The 26,065-nt window shown below is 44.1% G+C and overlaps 2 non-coding genes across 2 annotated transcripts; both read right to left on the bottom strand.

Annotated features, from left to right (window-relative positions):
• Positions 1–7,062: 7,062 nt before the first annotated feature.
• On the bottom strand, positions 7,063–7,136 carry TRNAN-GUU (transfer RNA asparagine (anticodon GUU)). The gene has a single exon. It is a non-coding gene; the product is annotated as a tRNA-Asn (tRNA).
• Positions 7,137–19,954: 12,818 nt separating this feature from the next.
• On the bottom strand, positions 19,955–20,028 carry TRNAN-GUU (transfer RNA asparagine (anticodon GUU)). The gene has a single exon. It is a non-coding gene; the product is annotated as a tRNA-Asn (tRNA).
• Between the last annotated feature and the right edge of the window lie 6,037 nt (positions 20,029–26,065).

The following is a 26,065-nucleotide window of genomic DNA, read 5'->3' as shown; positions in this document are numbered from 1 at the left end:
GATATCACTGGTCATCAGAAAAAGACAAGACGTAGATTCAGTTCCTTAGATTACCGCAGACTTTTTGCTGCCACAAAGGTGGTTGGAAAAACAGAAGTGAGTTCTTATCTCCGATTTACAAAAATAAGGTACAAAAACAAAAAAGTAACACAGGCAGCTTGCAATTTTTGGATTCCTTACTCATAGCATAAAACCTAGATAGAGATCCAAAAAGCTTCTGAAGTTTGCACTCGTGGTCCCCACCGTGAAAAGGTCTCATAAATCGTCTCAATAGCAGAGAAATTTGTCCATCACTATGATAATCTTTTACATTACAGTCTGTGTTCTAGTCCAGAGCTGCATTTACAATTATGCTGGGTTCAGAGCTGAAATCGTAACCTTCTGGCTTAATGTCTGTGCAGCGCTTGTTTCGGGGGTCCTCTTGGCATTCGATGGTAATTTGATACAAATAAAATCTCACTGTCCCACTGCATCATGAGTTAAGTTGGTGCAGATAGGCCCTAAGATGTAGTCATAGATCCTGTAGGCAGCCAAGTGTTCTGTGCATGTATTACTCTGCACCCTTGCCGATACTTGAAGGGGTGCAAAGGGTGCAGTCACACCAGGGCCTTAGGAGCACTGGCATCAGTATTGAGATTGCAGCTTCCATCTGGCCCATAAGCCAAGGAGACCCACATATTACCCAAACCACACTAAGGTGGATGAAACTCCTTAGCTCCCGTAACCATCACTATCAAGAATTTGCTATAGGGATAAAGTAGGGGGGCCCGGACAAAAGATTGCACCAAGGCCCACAAGACTTTTGTTACACCACTGATGATAACATCACTTATATAGACTGAAACCTGGGATCTATGCATAATAGCCACGATAGAAATCAGTTTTCTTTGATTTTTATCTAGAAGCATCATGTCCATAGGTGGTGTTGCATTCAAGCTCATCTCCTTGCAATCAAATGGAGCTGAACAGCACTGTTGAGTGGTTAAAAAAAAGCAAGGTATACTGTAAAACTAATTGCAATATTATCAATGATCCCGGACCTTGCTCATCAAGATTGGTGGATATAACCAATTTCACTTGGGTCTCCAAGACGTACACGGAGAGGGACAATGTTTATCTACGTTTGTCTGTCCACATTAAGTTTTGGTTTTGGTTCTGCTTTCATACATTTTTGTTGTTTTCATGTCAGGAGAGGAAGCTGAGGTTCTTGCTGACAACCACCACAAAAGAGAAATTTTAACTGAACAGATCAGGTTTACCCTTAAAATGTTAAGAGGAGCATTTAGTGCAACCTCAGCCGAAACTACATCACCCCATTTATAAAACAGATTCTATCTACTGGACCAATCCAATAGATAATAGCTGGCGATATCCTTGTCATGTTGTCCAGACCACCGTGTTGGCTTGTCCCAATGACTGAAGAGTTAGCTGTTGGACCATCATTGACCCCTCTCTTCAGAAGTTATCCTCAGCAATTAAGAGCCCAGACTGAACCCCTGACAAGATCCCCTACTTTAGAATCCAAGCCAAATTAGAAAAATATCAATACCCAAGACCAAGCTCATATACCTACCCTCCTCACTTTAGGGCTCTTCTTCAGGTCCATGCACGATCGGGACAATGAATGGATCTAGTGTTGTGCCATTTGGATCTGAAGAAGTTTTCTGGAGTTTTGAAGAGTAAATGTGTGAATCTGGTCTTAATATTTTTTCTTATTGGGTCTGATTTCGAAATTTAAGGGCCTAAACAGGGGATAGCATTGATTTAGTTCTGGTCTGGAATCTGAATGTATTTCTGTTGCCGTAACGGTTGCAGAAGCAAGTAAACATGGAGGTCTGAACAACATGGCAAAGGTATAATAAGCAATTATCTAATAATCCAGTAGATAACAGCTGATTAAATAAAATAAGGTGGGTCAGGTCTGAGGTCTGACTATATATGTATTCCTGTAGAGGATGAGGATGACTGCAGAAACGATGATATTATGGGAGTTGACTTTGCAGTTGTAAGGGAAAGTCAGAATGGTGATCTGGGCTGGATGGAAAAAAAAAAGACTATACTAAGGAGATGCCCTCAAAAGTCACTGGATTTACAAAGTGTGGAGTATGGAGTATGGAGTTCTGACTCACTCCTGTGCGCTAAAATGAGGCTCTACACCAACTACCAAAACTGGCAACTACTAAAATCCACGTAAATTATAGTAAATTTGATGGGCCGAGGCATCTCCAGCATTTGTGAAATGTGGTGAATCGGACCTGATAGAAGGGAAGTGGTGCATGTTTGGTGCAAGAACAGTCTGTACGCCAAAGATGTGCCAAAACTATCATCATCTACTTTGTTTCCGTACCAGTGATCTTTAGGAGATCTCAGGTGTTGGACCCCCACAGATCTGATATTGATGACGTCTCCTAAGGATAGACCATCCCAGTTAACCCCTTTAATGGATAACCTTGCTCCCGTATTTCATCTTTAATAGGGCATTATACTGGTGCCCAAATATAAAGGTATCTAGGGTTGAGCAATTGGGATCAGAAAAAATCAGATCCCGATCGGCGATTGATGAAATTTCGCGATCGGGTTCCGATCCAGCCTAAAAAAAAAATCGGGAACAGAATAACGATCTCGATCGCTCAACTTACCTGCACAGATCCACTGCCGCTCCCCGTTCATCTCGCTCCTCTTCTCTCTCATTCACTTTCCTTCAGAGCGCCGTGCGCACCCCTGCCTCCCTAGGCTAATGTTAGAGATGCTGGGAGAAGGCGGGGCTTGTGGCTTAGGAGAGTGGGGGGGGCGGGTACTAGGAGGGGAGACATGAGTGATGCACTCACATCTCCCCGCCCTGTACCCGCCCACTCTCTCCTAAGCCACAACAAGCCCCGCCTACTCCCAGCATCTCTAACACTAGCCTGGGAGGCGAGGGCTTGCACGGCGCTCTGAAGGCATGTGAATGAGAGAGAAGAGGAACGAGAAGAATGGAGACCGGCAGTGGATCTGTGCAGGTAAGTGCGGGGGACTAAGTAGCTGGCGGATTTTTTTTAATCACTACACAGCGTGCAGTCCAAAAATTAAAGCGTTCAATTTTTGGACTCCATGCTGTGTAGTGAATAGGATCGTTTTTAAAATCCGATCTTCGATCATTAAAAAAAATCCCATTGACTTGCATTAGGATCAGAATTGGGATCAGGTTCAAAAGGAAAATGATCGGAAATCGGATTTTAAAAATTATCCTGAAATCTCAAGATCGGCTCAACCCTAAAGGTATCTTGTCCAGGTGGTAGGATAAGGAATATGGTGATATAACCAAAGTAATGATGAAACTAATTCTATTGTCATCTCCAGTGGAAAATCCCTTTAACCGAAACCAAATTCACTTCTTCTAATTTTACTGCCGAAAAACTGTTGTCATAAGGAGGAAACCCTGCCTTTAATGGCTGCTCCATTTCTCTGTATGAGAACCTGGCTACCTTCCACGCATTTTGCATAGATGAAGCTTCCTCTTTATACAACCAGGTTCAAACATATCAGGACCTTGGGACATTGAAGTTTTTGCTGTTTTTCCGGTCTAACACAACATATTAGAACTGAAATTAAAAGACCAAGCCTTAGACGTTGCCAGACATTGGGTTTCTCCCTCGGTGGTGCTTAGGGCTTGAAGTTGTCTTTAGTTCCTGCTCGCTGAAGTGGAAGCTTGACATTTACATACAATGTTTGACAATGAAAAAAGGAGTTGTTATACTGGAATGAAATGTTCGCAGTGTGATGTAATGATGACATATGGAAGAGACTAATACGGTCAAAGGAGATTACTGGTGGAAACTGTACAATTGAGAGGAGGTTTTAGGACCCTGTTGGGCCATCTCTAGCCTGGATTCAAGATGAGATATAGCATGACATGGAGATATACAGATTGTACATGGTATCCTGTCACACATTTGACCATAGATGTTACAGCAGGGCCTGGAGATCCTGCACGCTCGTAGGTTGCCGAAAATGGTGCCCAAGCTGGAACCATAAATGCTCAGCTGGTGATAAATCTGGTGACTGGGCAGGCAAGAAAGTGCTGTAATGTGGTGGAGACTAGAGATGAGCGAGTAGTACTCGATCGAGTAGGTATTCAATCTAATATTACGGTATTCGAAATACTCGTACTCGATCGAGTACCACTCACTATTCGAATGGAAAAGTTCGATGCAGAACCAGCATTGATTGGTTGAATGCTATACAGTTGGCCAATCAACGCTGGTTCTTCTCCTACCTTTAGAAGTCTTCTCCGTGCAGCGTCCCCGCGGCGTCTTCTGGCTCTGAATTCACTCTGCCAAGCATCGGGCCTGGGCAGAGCCGACTGCGCATGCCCGCACTACATTTTCTTGTAGTGTGGGCATGCGCAGTTGGCTATGCCCAGACCCAATGCCTGGCAGAGTGAATTCAGAGCCGGAAGATGCCGCGGGGATGCTGCACGGAGAAGATTTCTCGGAGAATCCAGCCCGACCCTCCATCGTGGACTTGGTAAGTATAATTCGATCAAACGTTGCCTACCCCTGAAACGAGCATTTTCCCCTCATAGACTATAATAGGATTCGATATTCGATTCGAGTAGTCGAATATTGAGTGGCTACTCGAAACGAATATCGAACATCGAACATTTTACTGTTCACTCATCTCTAGTGGAGACCTTTGCTGTGTGTGGGCATACCTTATTCTGCTAAAAGATGCAAGCTGGAAGTTCTGCCATGAGAGGCAACACATGTGGCAGGAGGATGTCCTGTACGTAGAAATGGGCGAACTGACTTGTACCGAGCCAGTTTTACATGAATATTCCAAATTTCTTGTTTTTATGAAGATGAACAAATGGAGATTTATCTCCCCGTAAACTAAAATAGCCACCACCTTATACTCTAAGTGGAGGCCCAAGGAAGGTGAAAGAAAAATTTTACATACATAATTTTACATACTCACCTTCCCTTACTGCAGCGTCCAACATGCCATTAGTTCAAGAGGAGATTTTTTTAATGATAGACTCCCTTTAATTTCCCAATTCTGGTGAAAATCAGAATCTCAATTTTTGGAAATTGCAAATTAGTCAAATTAACTTGATTACTTGCACAACCCTACCTGAAGATTTATGAGGAGCCATATTTGACAACGCCATATCATCTTTGCCAAATGTGACAGATCTCCATCTAATACTTACATAGTTACATACTGTTGTAGATGAGATTTGATGAAGACATTATTCCATCAAGTCCAACCTATAACCCTACAATCCCTACAGTGTTGATCCAGGGGAAGGCAAAAAAAAAAAACCATGAGGCTCATGCCAATTGCCCTATTTCAGGGGAAAAAATTCCTTCCCGACTCCAAATCTGGCAGTCAGTATTAAACCCTGGATCAACGTGTCCTTAAAATCTAGAATCCATAACCTGTTATACTTTTCTCTTCAAGAAAGGCATCGAGGCCCACTTTGAACTTGTTCAGTGAATCCGCCACCACCACTTCCTGGGGCAGAGAGTTCCAGAGCCTCGCTGTTCTTACTGTGAAGAATCCCCTTCTATGTTTCTGGTGAAACCTTCTCTCCTCCAGACGTAGAGGATGTCCTCTTGTCACTGTCACTGGCCTAGGAGTAAAATGATCCTTAGAAAGTTCTTTGTATTGTCCCTTCATGTATTTGTACATTGTTATTAGATCTCCCCGTAGACGTCTTTTCTCCAAACTGAGTAACCCCAAGTTTGTTAATCTATCATTGTACTCCAGTCCACCCATTCCCCTAATCATTTAGGTTGCCCATCCTTGCACTTTTTCAAGTTCACTTCTCTCAATACTCTTCCCACCTCTAATACAAGATCGTCTTCGTCTCATAACAAATTTTTCCTGAACTGTCCACACAGTGGCGTAACTAGGAATGTTGGGGCCCTGTGGCGAACTATTGACATGGGGCCCCCTCCAAGAGGGGTATATGCAGGCTGTTTGTGAATAAGAGGGTGATGTGGGGTGCAGGATGTGTATAAGCAAGAGGGGAAATGGGGGTGCAAGCTGTGTGAGAGCAAGAGTGTGATCTGGAGGGGGGAATTCCCAATTCTACCACACTCTTGCTCACACACAGCCTGCACCCCCATTCCCCCTTCTTTCTCACACACAGCCTGCGCCCCCATTCCCTCTTCTTTCTCACACACAGCCTGCGCCCCCAGGTCACCCTCGTTGCTCACACTCAGCCTGCATGCCCATGTACTCCTCTTTGCTCACCCACAGCCTGCGCCCCATTCCCTCTTCTTTCTCTCACACAGCCTGCACACCCACGTACCCCTCTTCCTCACAGCCTATAACCCATTCCCCCCATTGTCCACTGACCTGTACAATCCGGGTAGCTCCGCCCACAAAAGACACTGAGTCTATATTAGTAGATTAAAGGACCTTTGATGACATCACGTCTCAGGTCCTTCAATCTACTAGTATAGATGCCGGCACAGGGCATGGGGACAGCGGGCAGGAGATAGAAGTTTCTCCTGCCTGCTGTCACTATGCAAGTGCTGGGAGGCAGCAGGGGCCCGGACAGCAGGCGTCCCCTGCTTGGGTGCAGTAGTAAAGGCAGCAATTGCTAGCTTTACTACTGTTAAAAGATGGACTGTGGAGGAGGCAGCTCCTCTCCATCTGCAGGCAGCCCCGGCGCTGCAGTACATAGGGCCCGTTACGTGTTGGAGTTACTCCAGCAGGTAACGACCCAAAAATAAAAAATCTGCAGTGGTAGCAGCTGTCCCCGGCCCCCTAGTATCCCGGGCCCTGTGGCAGCTGCCTCCGCTGCTACCACCGTAGTTACGCCCCTGTATCCACATTTGTAAACATTATTTGGCAAACTCCTGTGTCCTATTTCAGATTATTAATGGGTTACAATTCATTATTACAACAGCAGGTGGTGCTCTACAAGCATTTTAGACCAAGTCAACACTTACAGTAAATGATACAAGTAGGAGACGTCTGCTGTTTCTTTGTCAGGCTGTTACAATTTTATGCTCAAAAACAAATTTTAAAAAACCTTCAGAAACTTAATAAGAATAAAAAAAATTCCTGCGTCCCTGGGTGGGCTCGAACCACCAACCTTTCGGTTAACAGCCGAACGCGCTAACCGATTGCGCCACAGAGACAATTGAGTGCACAGATTGTGATGTAGAATGCTAAGTGATAATAAAGACGTTGATCTCTGTGGCTATCTATTCTTTAATCTTAGAGATTATTCAAAATCTTTGATTTCTATTACATTTTTTAATGAATTTTCATTGTTTTCCTTGATTTTTATTTTTAATTTTTTTTTTCATTATTTTTTAATGACCAAACATGTCTAGTGAAATCGGCCATGGATCTCAACGACTTATCTCCAGTCTACTTTTACCTATGGCCATGGCTACATAGTAAAGCATATCGCTAAATGTCGTTAGAAGGCCAGAGGAGAGGCTCAGGCAAGATGGCCGCCCCCTAACCAGGTACAGAAAATAGAATAAAAAATATCTATTTGACAAAAAAATAAAAACATTTAAAAAATTGATAGATTTTACTATGTGGGTTTAACACCAGAGGTGTCCATTATACGGCCATCACCGTACACCATACCGGTGCTATTACCACAATGAGTTCTCGTTTCTTAACGAAACATATTCCATTTTTGATTATCAAATTTTTGTGATAAAAAGAAAAAATTACTGGAACGGTTTTGTGCAAAGTCAATGACAAATATCTATTACGATTTATCATCTATACTAACATGTCCATAATCATAGCAAAAAAAAAAAAAATACCGTCTTAAAAAATAATAATTAAAAAAAAAAAAAAAAAGTTAGCAGAGGATGGTTTCGATCCATCGACCTCTGGGTTATGGGCCCAGCACGCTTCCGCTGCGCCACTCTGCTTTCTGTAAACATAAGGAGCTTAAGCCAAGTAAGAGGAGTATTATCAGCATGCGACCATATGGCGGGCAGTCACTGAGATGAGTGAAGAGTCTCACAAGTAACCAGGTTCATTACACATTTTCAAGATGACCTAAATAAGAGGCTGTGACCTAGAACCATTGTTAGAAGGTCATCACGAGGGCGTACATTCCTGAGAGGAGGTAAATACATTGTAATAAGGAAAGAGAAGTGGAAATGGCCCCAGGGTCATGTGAAGGGCGAGGAGAAAGGGGGTATAAATATACATTCCTAGAGACCTGGTAAAGTCTTGGCTTGCCGACTCATTTCTTACATGGTATGGTCCAACCCAGTGGCGTAACTACCGTGGTAGCAGTGGTAGCGGCTGCCACAGGGCCCGGGACATTAGAGGGCCCGGTGACAGCCGCTACCGCTGCGTTGTTTTTTTTTAATAGGCCGTTTAATAGGCTGTTACAGGCCCTATTGATCCTGGTTGGGGCGGGATCGGTAAGTGACACCGCGGGCCCCACAAGCACTATCATTATACTCGAGGGTCTTTGCAGACCCCCGAGTATAATAATTGGAGGCCCAGGAGAGGTAAGAAACATAAAAAAACACTAGGCCTCAGGCCTAGTTGTCTGACGTCTCTGACGTCACATGAACCTGGCCTGCGTCCTGAGTCATGTGACGTCCTACGTCATTGAAGAAGGACGGCAGCGGAGAAGACAGCCTAGGAGCTGGTGGACAGATAAACAATGGTAGTTTTTTATGTTTTTATTTCCCTGGGTCTCCGATTATTATACTCTGGGGTGTGAAAAGACCCCAGAGTATAATAATTGTTTATGGGTGTCCCCAGTGGAGCATAATACTGTGTGGAGGGGCCACTATGGGGCATAATACTGTGTGCAGGGGCCACTATGGGGGATAATACTGTGTGGAGGGGACACTATGGGGTATAGTACTGTGTGCAGGGGTCACTATGGGGCATAATACTGTGTGCAGGGGCTATTATGGGGTATAATACTGTGTGCAGGGGCCACTATGGGGCATAATACTGAGTGATGGAGCCACTATGGGAGATAATACTGTGTGCAGGGGCCACTATGGGGCATAATATTGAGTGATGGGGCCACTATGGGGGATAATACTGTGTTCAGGGCCACTATGGGTTATAATACTGTGTGCAGGGGCCACTATGGGGTATAATACTGTGTGCAGGGGCCACTATGGGGCATAATACTGAGTGATGGAGCCACTATGGGGTGTAATACTGTGTGCAGGGGCCACTATGGGGATAATACTGTGTGCAGGGGCCACTATGGGGCATAATACTGTGTGCAGGGGCCACTATGGGGTGTAATACTGTGTGCAGGGGCCACTATGGGGATAATACTGTGTGTAGGGGCCACTATGGGGCATAATACTGTGTGCAGGGGTCACTATGGGACATAATACTGTGTGCAGGGGCCACTATGGGGTATAATACTGTGTGCAGGGGCCACTATGGGGGATAATACTGTGTGCAGGGGCCACTATGGGGCATAATACTGAGTGATGGGGCCACTATGGGGGATAATACTGTGTGCAGGGGCCACTATGGGGGATAATACTGTGTGCAGGGGCCACTATGGGGCATAGTACTGTGTGCAGGGGCCACTATGGGGCATAATACTGTGTGCAGGGGTCACTATGGGACATAATACTGTGTGCAGGGGCCACTATGGGGCATAATACTGAGTGATGGGGCCACTATGGGGGATAATACTGCGTGCAGGGGCCACTATGGGTTATAATACTGTGTGCAGGGGCCACTATGGGGTATAATACTGTGTGCAGGGGCCACTATGGGGATAATACTGTGTGCAGGGGCCACTATGGGGCATAATACTGTGTGCAGGGGCCACTATGGGACATAATACTGAGTGATGGAGCCACTATGGGGTATAATACTGTGTGCAGGGGCCACTATGGGGATAATACTGTGTGCAGGGGCCACTATGGGGCATAATACTGTGTGCAGGGGCCACTATGGGGTGTAATACTGTGTGCAGGGGCCACTATGGGGATAATACGGTGTGCAGGGGCCACTATGGGGCATAATACTGAGTGATGGGGCCACTATGGGGGATAATACTGTGTGCAGGGGCCACTATGGGTTATAATACTGTGTGCAGGGGCCACTATGGGGTATAATACTGTGTGCAGGGGCCACTATGGGGATAATACTGTGTGCAGGGGCCACTATGGGGCATAATACCGTGTGCAGGGGCCACTATGGGGCATAATACTGAGTGATGGAGCCACTATGGGGTATAATACTGTGTGCAGGGGCCACTATGGGGATAATACTGTGTGCAGGGGCCACTATGGGGCATAATACTGTGTGCAGGGGCCACTATGGGGCATAATACTGAGTGATGGAGCCACTATGGGGTATAATACTGTGTGCAGGGGCCACTATGGGGATAATACTGTGTGCAGGGGCCACTATGGGGCATAATACTGTGTGCAGGGGCCACTATGGGGCATAATACTGTGTGCAGGGGCCACTATGGGGTGTAATACTGTGTGCAGGGGCCACTATGGGGATAATACTGTGTGCAGGGGCCACTATGGGGCATAATACTGTGTGCAGGGGTCACTATGGGACATAATACTGTGTGCAGGGGCCACTATGGGGGATAATACTGTGTGCAGGGGCCACTATGGGGGATAATACTGTGTGCAGGGGCCACTATGGGGCATAATACTGAGTGATGGGGCCACTATGGGGGATAATACTGTGTGCAGGGGCCACTATGGGGGATAATACTGTGTGCAGGGGCCACTATGGGGTATAATACTGTGTGCAGGGGCCACTATGGGGCATAGTACTGTGTGCAGGGGCCACTATGGGGCATAATACTGTGTGCAGGGGTCACTATGGGACATAATATTGTGTGCAGGGGCCACTATGGGGCATAATACTGAGTGATGGAGCCACTATGGGGGATAATACTGTGTGCAGGGGCCACTATGGGGAATAATACTGTGTGCAGGGGCCACTATGGGACATAATACTGTGTGCAGGGGCCACTATGGGGCATAATACTGTGTGCAGGGGCCACTATGGGGCATAATACTGAGTGCAGGGGCCACTATGGGGCATAATACTGAGTGATGGGGCCACTATGGGGGATAATACTGTGTGCAGGGGCCACTATGGGTTATAATACTGTGTGCAGGGGCCACTATGGGGTATAATACTGTGTGCAGGGGCCACTATGGGGATAATACTGTGTGCAGGGGCCACTATGGGGGATAATACTGTGTGCAGGGGCCACTATGGGTTATAATACTGTGTGCAGGGGCCACTATGGGGTATAATACTGTGTGCAGGGGCCACTATGGGACATAATACTGTGTGCAGGGGCCACTATGGGGATAATACTGTGTGCAGGGGCCACTATGGGACATAATACTGTGTGCAGGGGCCACTATGGGGGATAATACTGTGTGCAGGGGCCACTATGGGGCATAATACTGTGTGCAGGGGCCACTATGGGGATAATACTGTGTGCAGGGGCCACTATGGGACATAATACTGTGTGCAGGGGCCACTATGGGGGATAATACTGTGTGCAGGGGCCACTATGGGGCATAATACTGTGTGCAGGGGCCACTATGGGGATAATACTGTGTGCAGGGGCCACTATGGGGCATAATACTGTGTGCAGGGGTCACTATGGGACATAATACTGTGTGCAGGGGCCACTATGGGGTATAATACTGTGTGCAGGGGCCACTATGGGGGATAATACTGTGTGCAGGGGCCACTATGGGGCATAAAACTGAGTGATGGGGCCACTATGGGGGATAATACTGTGTGCAGGGGCCACTATGGGGCATAATACTGTGTGCAGGGGCCACTATGGGGCATAGTACTGTGTGCAGGGGCCACTATGGGGCATAATACTGTGTGCAGGGGCCACTATGGGGCATAATACTGAGTGATGGGGCCACTATGGGGGATAATACTGTGTGCAGGGACCACTATGGGGCATAATAGAGCGCGCAGGAATGCGGAGGAGTGGTTGGTCGAGGTCTTCATGTCAAGGTCTTCAGCAGCCCTGGTACTATGTTGTAGTGCAACAAAGAGTCAGACAAAAGCAGAGTCTGAATACAGGCCAAGATTTTTGACTTTTGTGGTAAGTCAATACAACTTGAATTTATTATATATACTAACATGTCTACTGTAATAATCATATGGAGGATGATTGAAACAAAAAATAGTATATATGTCTTAAAAAAAAAAAAAATTAGCAGAGGATGGTTTCGATCCATCGACCTCTGGGTTATGGGCCCAGCACGCTTCCGCTGCGCCACTCTGCTACCTATAGCAAGGCTTCCTGAGTCAGCTTCCTGACCAAATTCATCACCAAAACAGCGTGTGAACACAGCCTTAAGCAACACAATGTAACTTCAAGCAACACTGACTGACAATCACTTTCACCTGCTGTTGTGTAAATGGAATAGACAACAGATGGAAATTATTGGCAATTATGGAGACTCAATAAAGGAGGGCTCTGCAGGTGGGGACCACAGGCCACATCTCAGTACCAATGCTTTCTGGCTGATGTTTTTGTCACCTTTGAATATTGGTTGTGCTTTCACACTCGTAGTCGCATGAGACGGACTCTACAACCCGCACAAGTGGCTCAGGTAGTGCGGCTCATCCAGGATGGCACATCAATGCGAGCTGTGGCAAGAAGGTTTGCTGTGTCTGTCAGGGTAGTGTCCAGAGGCTGGAGGCGCTACCAGGAGACAGGCCAGTACACCAGGAGATGTGGAGGGGGCCATAGGAGGGCAACAACCCAGCAGCAGGACCGCTACCTCCGCCTCCGTGCAATGAGGAGCCCTGCCAGAGCCCTGCAAAATGACCTCCAGCAGGCCACAAATGTGCATGTGTCTGCACAAACGGTTAGAAACCGACTCCATGAGGATGATATGAGGGCCTGACGTCAACAGATGGGGCTTGTGCTCACAGCCCAACACTGTGCAGGACACCAGGATTGTCAACTTCGCCACTGGCGCCCTGTGCTCTTCACAGATGAAAGCAGGTTCAGACTGAGCACGTGTGATAGACGTGACAGAGTCTGGAGACGCCGTGGAGAGCGATCTGCTGCCTGCAACAACCTTCAGCATGACCGGTTTGGCAGTGGGTCAGTAATGGTGTGGTGCGGCATTTCTTTGGAGGGCCACACAGCCCTCCATGTGCTCTCCAGCGGTAGCCTGACTGCCATTAGGTACTGAGATGAGATCCTCACACCCCTTGTGAGACCATATGCTGGTTGGCTCTGGGTTGCTCCTAATGCATTTGGCCAATCAACGCTGGTTCTGCATTGAATTTTTCCATTCGAATAGCGAGTGGTACTCGATCGATTACGAGTATTTCGAATACCTACTTGATCGAATACCTACTTGATCGAATACTACTCGCTCATCTCTAGTTACTAACCATTTCTAAATATGACAAAGATTCCTTTCTTAATTTATGGGTTTTTGGGGGGGTTTTATTGTGAACTATGTAAAAAAAATTACAAAATCCATTTTGTAATTTCTCCTTTTTGATAGAGCCAATAATGTACATCGCAAATCCCACAACGACTTCTAGATATTACATAATGAATTACTTCGGTTCTCCTTTTGGGTGCAGTGGAAAAAAAGCCCACAATGATTTCTACGTTATCTAACTCATTGTTATGTAACTTTACAATAGAGAACAGTCCTAAAAAGATAAAACTCCTAAAATAAGATAAAAACCATGTGGGCTCGGCTGGCGGCACAGGCTTATATTTTTGGTCACGGTGTAGATTGTATTTTTGGTCAGAAGGGTGGATGCTCACCAAACCACCTTCCATTTTGGGTAATATTTGGTAAAATAACTATACCTCCTTGATCTATTGTGGCTGTTGGGCATGCGCAGTCGGCTTTTCCCTAGGCCCGAGGCCTAGAAGTTTGAAGCCACCACCGGAAAAAGATGCGTGAAGAGGTCATTCCTGAAGAAGATGGAGGCGGCACTGGAGAGTTCTCTCATAGTATTGGGGATGCCCCAGTGCTGTTTGAGCACTGGGGCCCGCCCCCAGTGCTGCGAGAGAACTCATTTGCATACTAACAAAAACCGAACAGTGGTCCGGAGAAGACATATAAAGGTAGGAGATGAATAGCCTTTCTTAAGGCTATTCCTATGTCTGAGGGACAAAAAAAATGACTTTTAATGATAGGATCCCTTTAAGAGATCAATAGAAATATCTCTGTACTGTCCAGTCATGTGTATGTGCATATTGTTATTAGTTTGCCTCTATTTTTTGGCAAAGAAATGCAATGGGTTTAGTTACTGGAATCTCTAGGGTTTAGCAGATGCCCACCATATCATGTGTTCAAGTGTCCTGCCTAAGCCAAGAGTATCACTTTGACCAATTCGATGATGACAGTGACCCTAATTTACAATAAAATGAAGGGAAAAAAACTACTTTTCTAAAAACTTCAAAAACACTGGGGCAGATCACTAATCCTGTCTAATTTTTTAAAGTGTTATCTTAAACTAGACCATCCTAAACTACACCAGATTTATCACAGTGACTGATTCACGAAAGCCAAAACTGTCCTAGTCTAAAAACGGGTTGAACTCATCTCCGCTATTTCCTTGCCTGAACGTTACTGTGTCAGTCTTCACTGCAGCTCTGGTATTATATTCACAGCAAGATGATTATAATAGAATCAGCATCTACTCATACAGGAATGAATTATGGGAGAGTCACATAAATTGTAGAATAAATATATGTGTTAATAAAAAATTATCATCAATAAGCAATGCTGCGTGTGTGATACCAGTCTGATGAAACCTCCTCGAATAGCTAAAGACACAGCTGACAAGGGAAACAATGTCATCAGATATTCCCCATGGGCATGTGTTACAATAGGCACTTAAAGGAGTCACAGTAGTGTTGTACTGTACAGCAGAGTGGCGCAGCGGAAGCGTGCTGGGCCCATAACCCAGAGGTCGATGGATCGAAACCATCCTCTGCTACCTTTTTTTTTTTTTTTTTTTATTTTGTTTTTCTTAAAAAAAATGTATTATTTTTCACGTCATCCTCCATATCATTATTTACAGTGAACATATTAGTAGAAATGATAAATTTTACTTCATATTTATTAGATTGACTTTGCAAAAAACTGGTCAATTTATAAACCATATAGATATACAAGTCATAAAAAAGAATTCATCTCAGGATATAGACATGTAATAATGACAATCATATAGCAAAGTGTTCAGTGTGGTATTTATTGCATCAGCATTGTCCCTGAGCGCACTTCTCTCCACATAATCCCTGCCTATAGTCATGTGACACAGCCGTCAGCCCATCAGCAAATAGCTGCCGGCAGAATTTAACTCACTAGTGACCATATTTCATATTATTTGCTGCACATTTGTTCTCATTGATGATTTTCGTCATCTACAATTTGCAGAATATTTGAAATGCAAAGGAACTCTTTTTAGTGTGCAGGCTATAAAAAAGTATGTATGAATACAACTATAATGTACAAGAATATAACTACTATAATACTGCTCCTATGTACAAGAATATAACTACTATAATACTGCTCCTATGTACAAGAATATAACTACTATAATACTGCCTCCTATGTACAAGAATATAACTACTATAATACTGCCTCCTATGTACAAGAATATAACTACTATAATACTACTCCTATGTACAAGAATATAACTACTATAATACTACTCCTATATACAAGAATATAACTACTATAATACTACCTCCTATGTACAAGAATATAACTACTATAATACTGCTCCTATGTACAAGAATATAACTACTATAATACTGCCTCCTATGTACAAGAATATAACTACTATAATACTACTCCTATGTACAAGAATATAACTACTATAATACTACTCCTATATACAAGAATATAACTACTATAATACTACCTCCTATGTACAAGAATATAACTACTATAATACTACTCCTATGTACAAGAATATAACTACTATAATACTACCTCCTATGTACAAGAATATAACTACTATAATACTGCTCCTATGTACAAGAATATAACTACTATAATACTGCTCCTATGTACAAGAATATAACTACTATAATACTGCTCCTATGTACAAGAATATAACTACTATAATACTACTCCTATGTACAAGAATATAACTACTATAATACTACTCCTATATACAAGAATATAACTACTATAATACTACCTCCTATGTACAAGAATATAACTACTATAATACTACCTCCTATGTACAAGAATATAACTACTATAATACTGCTCCTATGTACAAGAATATAACTACTATAATACTACTCCTATATACAAGAATATAACTACTATAATACTGCCCCCTATGTACAAGAATATAACTACTATAATACTACCTCCTATGTACAAGAATATAACTACTATAATACTACTCCTATATACAAGAATATAACTACTATAATACTACCTCCTATGTGCAAGAATATAACTACTATAATACTGCTCCTATGTACAAGAATATAACTACTATAATACTGCTCCTATGTACAAGAATATAACTACTACTAGCTGGTACCCGCGACTTCGTCTGCGGTGATTGTAGAAGTGGGTATATACAGGCGCGGGTAAGGTTTTCGTACTGTGTATAAGGTATGGGATATGAAATGTAACTTTGTATCTTGTTTTTGCTCTAATTTAGAGAATACATGAGACTTTTGTGTTGAAGTTACTTTGTATTTGAGCTGCTATACGGTGTTGTGAGAAACTTTACATAGTGACTTTGGGACAGAGGTATTTGAAGTTAACCCTTTCCCGTCGATGGCATTTTTTGGTTTTGGTTTTTCATTTTTGACTCCCCTCCTTCTAAACCCCATAACTTTTTTATTTCTCCGCTCCCAGAGCCATATAACAAATTTTTCTTCATGATGCCACCATTATTTATTCTATATAATGTACTGGGAAGCAGGGAAAAAATTCTGAATGGGGTGGATTTGACAAAAAAATGCATTTCTGCGACTTTCTTAGGGGCTTTGGTTTTACGGCGTTCACTGTGCAACCAAAATGACATGTCCCCTGTATTCTGTGTTTCGTTACGATGCTGGGGATACCAAATTTATATGGTTTTATTTACATTTTGACCCCTTAAAAAAATCCAAAACTGTGTTAAAACATTTTTTTTTTGAAAAGTCGTCATATTCCGACAGCCGTAACTTTTTTATACGTCCGTGTACGGGGATGCATAGGGCGTCTTTTTTTGCGGGGTCAGGTGTACTTTGTAGTTCTACCATTTTCAGGAAATGTTATTGCTTTGATCACTTTTTATTCAAATTTTTATCAGAATCAAAAGAGTGAAAAAACGGCGGTTTGGCACTTTTGACCATTTTTCCCGCTACAGCGTTTACCGAACAGGAAAAATATTTGTATAGCTTTGTAGAGCGGGCGATTTCGGACGCAGGGATACCTAACATGTATGTGTTTCACAGTTTTTAACTACTTTTATATGTGTTCTAGGGAAAGGGAGGTGATTTGAATTTTTAATCCTTTTTATTTGTTTTTATATGTTTTTTATTTTTTTTTTACTTTTTTTTTGCATTTGTTAGACTTCCTAGGGGTAATGACATGGGTGGGTGGTGTCGCAGATTGTCAGAGCGGTGGGGGTCGGCAAACATGGCTGCTCCGGAACGTTAAAGAGAGCCTCCTGGAGTATCGTTAAGGGGAGGGGCAAAGTGGTAAAGTATATGTATATGAGATTGTGTGGGGTTAGGGGCGAGGCTGTAGAGGGCAATATGAATTTTGTGGCTTGCTATGGTCCAAAGTGTGTGAGATTGCAGAGATGGTGGTGTGAGTTTGGGTTTTGTGGGGGTCCTGGCACAAACGTATGTGCGCTATTGTGACGAAAAGTAGCCTATTGCGCAATCGGGTGTATTAACTATGTTTGTGGAAAATGTCAGCCAAATCGGTGGAGCGGGTTTTGCGTGATTGAGGAACAAACATCCAAACATCCAAACATCCAAACACACAAACCCACAAACATCCAAACTCACAAACTTTCACATTTATAATATTAATAGGATAATACTATCTCCTATGTACAAGAATATAACTACTATAATACTACTCCTATGTACAAGAATATAACTACTATAATACTACACCTATGTACAAGAATATAACTACTATAATACTACTCCTATGTACAAGAATATAACTACTATAATACTACCTCCTATGTACAAGAATATAACTACTATAATACTACCCCTATGTACAAGAATATAACTACTATAATACTACTCCTATGTACAAGAATATAACTACTATAATACTACTCCTATGTACAAAAATATAACTACTATAATACTGTTCCTATGTACAAGAATATAACTACTATAATACTGCTCCTATGTACAAGAATATAACTACTATAATACTACCTCCTATGTACAAGAATATAACTACTATAATACTACTCCTATGTACAAGAATATAACTACTATAATACTGCTCCTATGTACAAGAATATAACTACTATAATACTACTCCTATATACAAGAATATAACTACTATAATACTACCCCTATGTACAAGAATATAACTACTATAATACTACTCCTATGTACAAGAATATAACTACTATAATACTACTCCTATGTACAAGAATATAACTACTATAATACTGCTCCTATGTACAGGAATATAACTACTATAATACTACTCCTATGTACAAGAATATAACTACTATAATACTGTTCCTATGTACAAGAATATAACTACTATAATACTACTCCTATGTACAAGAATATAACTACTATAATACTGCTCTTATGTACAAGAATATAACTACTATAATACTGCTCCTATGTACAAGAATATAACTACTATAATACTACTCCTATGTACAAGAATATAACTACTATAATACTACCTCCTATGTACAAGAATATAACTACTATAATACTACTCCTATGTACAAGAATATAACTACTATAATACTACCTCCTATGTACAAGAATATAACTACTATAATACTGCCCCTATGTACAAGAATATAACTACTATAATACTGCTCCTATGTACAAGAATATAACTACTATAAGGGTGCATGCACACTACGTAACGCCGGGCGTGTATGAGAGCCGTACACGCCGGCGTTACAGCAGGGCTGCCGAACACTTCCCATTCACTTCAATGGGAGCGCTCGTAAACGCCGCTGTTACGAGCGCTCCCATTGAAGTGAATGGGAAGTGTTCGGCAGCCCTGCTGTAACGCCGGCGTGTACGGCTCTCATGCACGCCCGGCGTTACGTAGTGTGCATGCACCCTAATACTACCTCCTATGTACAAGAATATAATTACTATAATACTGCTCCTATGTACAAGAATATAACTACTATAATACTAACCCCTATGTACAAGAATATAACTACAATAATACTGCTCCTATATACAAGAATATAACTACTATAATACTGCCCTATATACAAGAATATAACTACTATAATACTGCCCTATATACAAGAATATAACTACTATAATACTGCTCCTATGTACAAGTATATAACTACTATAATTGAAGTTGTTGGAGGTGGTGAAAGATTTTTGAGGCTATAAATATTTCTGACCTCTCCTAGTGATAGATTGTCAATATCAGATTTGCAGGAGTCCAAGGTTTAGTGATAGAGGGAGGTGAAAGGAAAAAGACGTTATCTGTATATAGTACCTCCATATTGTGTGGGTACATAATCTGTCTTCACATCTGCATGGAGATTACAACACGATACAGACGGTTAGGTGAAGGTCCATAGTAAAATGTAGATTGTTATACAGGAAAGTGTCCACAACATACCCCGCTTTTGATGTGTAACATGTATTTGAAGTGTATGTGATCGGTATATCATGTGTATGTCTACATGTGATCGGTATATGATGTATATGTCTACATGTGTTGTACAATCTGTCATTTTCATACTAATACAATAAAAATTATGTAGAAAAATAAACCGTCCCTGGGTGGGCTCGAACCACCAACCTTTCGGTTAACAGCCGAACGCGCTAACCGATTGCGCCACAGAGACAGCTGACTAGAGTCAAATCACTATATAGTAGGCAGGTTACCTATAGAATTAAAGGGGTCTTCTGGACTATAAAATTATGACCTATCCTTAGGATAGATCATCACTATCACATTGGCAGAGTCTTCCTGAATAAGCCATGGACCTCCCGCCATATATTCTCAGGACAGCGACTTCATGTCCATTGGTCACATTGCATACCTCCCAACCGTCCCGATTTCCGCAGGACAGTCACGATTTGGGTGACATGTCCCGCGGTCCCGGTTGGATTGAGGTATGTCCCGATTTCAACTCAGATCTGCGGCTGAAGCAAGGAGCTGACACAGGTCAGCTCCTCACTTCGCCGCTGCCCGCCTCTCTCCCTGACACATGCGGCTGAAGCTGCTCGCGTGCTCGCTTCGCCGCTGAGTCTCTCTCTCGCTGACACATGCGGCTGAAGCGAGGAGCTGACCTGTGTCAGCTCCTCGCTTCGCTTCTGCCGCCGGCTCCTGGCTTGTAGACGCGATGTACAAGCCAGGAGCCGGCGGCAGCGGCGAAGCGAGGAGCTGACACAGGTGTGTCAGCGAGAGAGAGACGCAGCGGCGAAGCGAGCACGCGAGCAGCTTCAGCCGCATGTGTCAGGGAGAGAGGCGGGCAGCGGCGAAGCGAGGAGCTGACCTGTGTCAGCTCCTTCCTTCAGCCGCATGTCTCAGTGAGAGAGGCGGGCAGAGAGCGGCGAGGGAGCGGAGGAGAAGGTAAGTTTTAATGTGGAGGAGGAACGTGAATCTGGGGGCAGATGAAGGAGAGGACGGCATGACACTGGGGGCAGAGATGGAGAGGACATGAATCTGGGGGCAGAGATGGAGGGACATGAATCTGGGGGCAGAGATGGAGTGGACATGAAACTGGGGGCAGAGATGGGGGACATGAATCTGAGGGCAGAGATGGGGGACATGAATCTGGGGGCAGAGATGGGGGGACATGAATCTGGGGGCAGAGATGGAGAGGACATGAATCTGGGGGCAGAGATGGGGGGGACATGAATCTGGGGGCAGAGATGGAAGAGGGACATGAAACTGGGGGCAGATGAAGGGTGTATATGAAACTGGGGGAGAGATAGAGGGGGGACATATAATTTACGGGTGACTGTAGGAGGATTATACTGTGTGCGGGCACATGAAAAATTAACGAGTGGGCGGAGTCAACACAAAAGTGGGCGGGGCTAAATTTGCCGCAGCTCGCATAGCGCGCCGCACATTTTGTCCCTCATTCGGTTCTTCAAAAGTTGGGAGGTATGACATTGCTATGCTGCAGCTTACAATAGTATGGGGCTAAGCTGCAATACCAAGCATAGCCACTATATAATGTATGGCGCTGTGCTTGGTAAGTCACTCAGACTGCATTTTACCACCCCAGACCTGATTATAATCTATGGGATTTGTGGGTTTCCGCTTTTAGGATTCCATTCGGGGGGGCCCCACGCTGACCCCCGAACAGATACCGAACACAGGTATGAGCCTAGCATAACCTACAGAAAGAGAGATGAGTCACTTTGTAAATATACTACAGTTTGCTTTATGCTACAGAGCAGTAATCATAATTCTGCAAACTTCAGAGCTGAAATCTTTCAGATCTTCCTGCCAGTAAAGACCTTGCTCTTGTTATTTCCAGTCTGACAAGTGGTGTCTTTATACAGAGGTAAAAATTATCACCATTAGAGAGGGAAAAAACACTGAAGATTTGTTTTGGATTTGGACGGTTTGGCCCAAAACTTCTTTAGATAGAACCGGAAGTGAAACATCAATGCACCTCATGAGACCACTGAGGTCCAATCACCGGCATCAGTGGTGACCCCAAGACTGATGACATGAGGAGGCTGGAAGAGGTCGGAAGTGGAGGTCCTTGAGGAGACCCACATGGGCCTTCATCTATTATAATCTAAAAAACCTATGAGACTGATGACAATTGCCCCATGTCAGGGGAAAAAATTCTTCCTGATTCCAAATCCAGCAATAAGTATAAAACCCTCGTTCAACTTGTTTTTACCAAAATCCATAACTTGTAATAATTTTTCTGTTCGAGAACGATGTCCAGAATCTCTGTTCTATCAAGTCCACCAGGATACACAGGTCCACCAGATATCACGAATACTGGTCATCCTCTTTGAGAAGATCACCTAATTCTCAATGCAATTTTGGGTTGTTGTCTCCAAAAAGTTTCACACATTGATCGGCCATGACATTAAAACCACCTACCTCATACTGTGTAGTTCCCTCATATGCTGCCAAAACAGCTCTCCCCAGCTGAGGCATGGACTCCATAAGCCCTCTAATGGTCCTGTAGGGTTGGCCTTCAAAATATCAGCAGCAGATCCTTTAAGTCCCATGAGTTGTGAGGTGTGGCCTCCATGGGTTGTACTTGTTTTTCCAATGCACCTCAAAATTCTCAGCCAGATTGTGATCGGAAGAATATAGGGGGCAAGACACCACCATCATCTTTGGTATGTTCCTCAAAACATTTGAGAACAATTTTTGAAGTGTGGTAGGACATTAGCCTACCGGAGGAGGCCACAGCCATTGGGTGGCATCGTTGTAATTGGTTTGCGGTAATGTTTAGGATGGCGCCACATATATAAGTAACAACTACGTGAATGTCTGGAAAATCCACAACGTCTGAACATACTCTTAGAGGGTCACTGGCTAATATATGGGGGCACTGGTCCACTGCCACTATGGCTAACAGTATAGGGGGGCATTGTGGGCAGCAATATTTGGTGGTCACTGTTGATGGCATTGATAGAGGGCTCACTGTGGGGCCACAGAACAAGAGAAGAATTTTTGTCTTACTTTTTGGTTTACTAGTATAACATCTCACCACATCTACCTGATTCGGGAGGTTTGAGGAGCATAACGTGCCCTTCTACCACAGAAAATGCTTAGAGCTCAGCATCTCCTTATCTGTTACATAGTATCTGCATAGTCACCAGTCGTGCCAATGCTAGGACGGAAACGTGCCCATATCTATTTTACAGAATCTCCACATGTACAAGTCACGAAACCTAAAAGGGACAATTCTTCTTCCTGCTGTAGAAGCAGTAATATTTCTCTGATACATCACTTACGTAACGTAAACCAAAGCTGGTCGAGAGACAAAACTCATAATAAGGGGTAAGCAAACCGGTTCGTAACATAAAAGCTTCATTATCAATTTTTCTAAAATTTCAGGTTTGGCATTATACTGTGTGTGGGGCCATTGAGCAGAGTTGTACTGTGTAGGGGCCACTGAGAAGCAACATACTTTATACGGGTCATTAGAGAGCATTATACTATGTCGTGTCCACTGAGGAGCATTATACTGTCTGGGGAGAGAGGAGAGCATTATACTGTGCAAGGGACAATGGGGAGAATTAGACTGTGTCGCGGTAAGTGGGAAGCATTATATTGTGTGTGAGCTGGAGAGCGTTATACTGTGTGTGGGGTCCAGTGGGGAGTATTATAGTGGGTGAGTGGGGCACTGGGGTGCATTATACTGTGTGGGGGCAACTGGAGAGCATTATACTGTGTGTGGGGTCCAGTGGGGAGTATTATAGTGGGTGAGTGGGGCACTGGGGAGCATTATACTGTGTGTGGGGTCCAGTAGGGAGTATTATAGTGGGTGAGTGGGGCACTGGGGAGCATTATACTGTGTGTGGGGTCCAGTAGGGAGTATTATAGTGGGTGAGTGGGGCACTGGGGAGCATTATACTGTGTGTGTGGTCCAGTGGGGAGTATTATAGTGGGTGAGTGGGGCACTGGGGAGCATTATACTGTGTGTGGGGTCCAGTGGGGAGTATTATATAGGCTGAGTGGGGCACTGGGGAGCATTATACTGTGTGGGGGCAACTGGAGAGCATTATACTGTGTGTGGGGTCCAGTGGGAAGTATTATAGTGGGTGAGTGGGGCACTGGGGAGCATTATACTGTGTGTGGGGTCCAGTGGGGAGTATTATAGTGGCTGAGTGGGGCACTGGGGAGCATTATACTGTGTGTGGGGTCCAGTGGGGAGTATTATAGTGGGTGAGCGGGGCACTGGGGAGCATTATACTGTGTGTGGGGTCCAGTGGGGAGTATTATAGTGGGTGAGTGGGGCACTGGGGAGCATTATACTGTGTGGGGGCAACTGGAGAGTGTTATACTGTGTGGGGCCAATAAGAAAAATTATACTGTGTAGGGTGTGGGGGAGCCCCTGGGTAGCATTACAATATATGGAGCTATAATATATGGTGCATAGCAATATACTGCTATTATTTAGTAGGGGTTATGTTGGGGTTAGAGGGGCACAAAATTTACAGGTATGGGTCTCCAAAATTCCTGATGGCAGCCCTGCTGAAGACCCAAGAACAGATTCATAAGTGGAGAGAAATGCTGGAACGGGGTGAGGTAAGAATGTGCGGGCCTCCTCTATGAGCGTGTGAGATCTCTCCTTTTTCCAGGAGTCTCCCAGACATTTTGGAAACTTTAGTGATATGCAGTGTTGGAGATATGGGGGACAATACATGTAGGAGAAGTGCGTTGCAGATCAAGCCTGAGTTTGAGACATGTGCAATGCCAACAAGTGTGAAAAAAAATCTGCATATAAAAAAAATAGTGATAAATCAGAGCGCAGCATGGTGGCCTCTTATCTGCTACCGACCTGACACAATGAGGTGCGGCACTCCTGCGTGCGTACAGGAAATGGTATTGTGGACTTCTTGTGCCAAGCAGAAGGAATATTTCCTAACCAGACCTTGTTTGCTGCTAATGAGAATTTAATTACACTAATTGTACAAGAGCAGGGCGCCATCAGCTGGCAACACGGGTTATTACTAGTAGTATTATTTATAGAGCTCCTTCTAGTGACAGGCTGGGGTAATGCAGTATTACTTTATAGGCCAAGATCCCACCGCTGCCAACTCATTGCATTTACCATCCTTTAAATGGGCCAGTCACCAGGCCACCAAATACATCAATGAGGCTAACCGACCCGAAATCAAGGAACTGCTCACAAACTTCTATATGAGTTCCTAACAGCCAGACCAACAAGGCGTTACCCGAGCAGTGAAGGACTTCAATAACATCCTGTACACCACAGCAGAACTAGCAGGCCTGAAACAGACAAAGCCCAAGAGACCAACTAACAAACAGTCTCACAAATGGTTTGACAGCGACTGCAAGGCTCTACGCCGTTCTCTAAGGGCAGTCTCCAACCACAACAACAGAGAGACGAGGGAAGCCTACAACAATCTATGCAAGCAATACAAAGGCACCCTCAGAGAGAAGAAACAGAGGTACCTCTCCCACAAAATAGAGCAACTAGAGGACTCCCTCCAGGACAGCTCATTCTGGGAGACCTGGCACCACATGGGCACAAAGCCCAAGAAAAACTCTCTCCACATCCAAAACGGCAATATCTGGCTCAACTACTTCAGAAGTCTCTACAAAAACATCCCAGAAGAAGACCTAACCCCAGAACAGCATCAGATAATCACCAAACTGAGGGACATGGAGAAAGTCATCAAAGACTTCCAGAACCCTCTGGACTCGCCAATCACCATAAAAGATATACAGGAAAGAATTGCCCTGCTGAAAGGCAAAAAGGCCAGTGGCCCTGACGGCATCCTACCAGAGATGATCAAATACAGCCCTCCAGCAATACACGCGGCACTGGCAAAGCTATTCACCCTTGTCCTCAACACCAGACACTTCCCCGAAAAACTGGAACAAAGGCCTCATAACCCCCCTTCTACAAGAATGGGGACCAATATGACCCCAACAACTACAGAGGGATCTGCGTCAGCAGCACGCTGGGGAAACTGTTCAACAGCATCATCAATAACAGAATCCTCACCTTCCTCACACAACATGGGGTCCTCAGCAAGAGCCAAGCAGGGTTCATGCCAAACCACCGCACCACAGACCATATCTACACCCTGCACAGCCTCTTCAAGACACACGTCCACAACACCAGAAGAGGCAAGATATTCACCTGCTACGTGGTCTTTAAGAAGGCGTTTGATTCAATATGGCACCCAGGCCTACTCCTA

Source organism: Leptodactylus fuscus, chromosome 5, assembly GCF_031893055.1.
Source record: "Leptodactylus fuscus isolate aLepFus1 chromosome 5, aLepFus1.hap2, whole genome shotgun sequence".
Classification (NCBI taxonomy): domain Eukaryota; kingdom Metazoa; phylum Chordata; class Amphibia; order Anura; family Leptodactylidae; genus Leptodactylus; species Leptodactylus fuscus.
The sequence above is the reverse complement of the archived record's forward strand: the minus strand, read 5'-3'. Positions and strand labels throughout refer to the sequence as shown.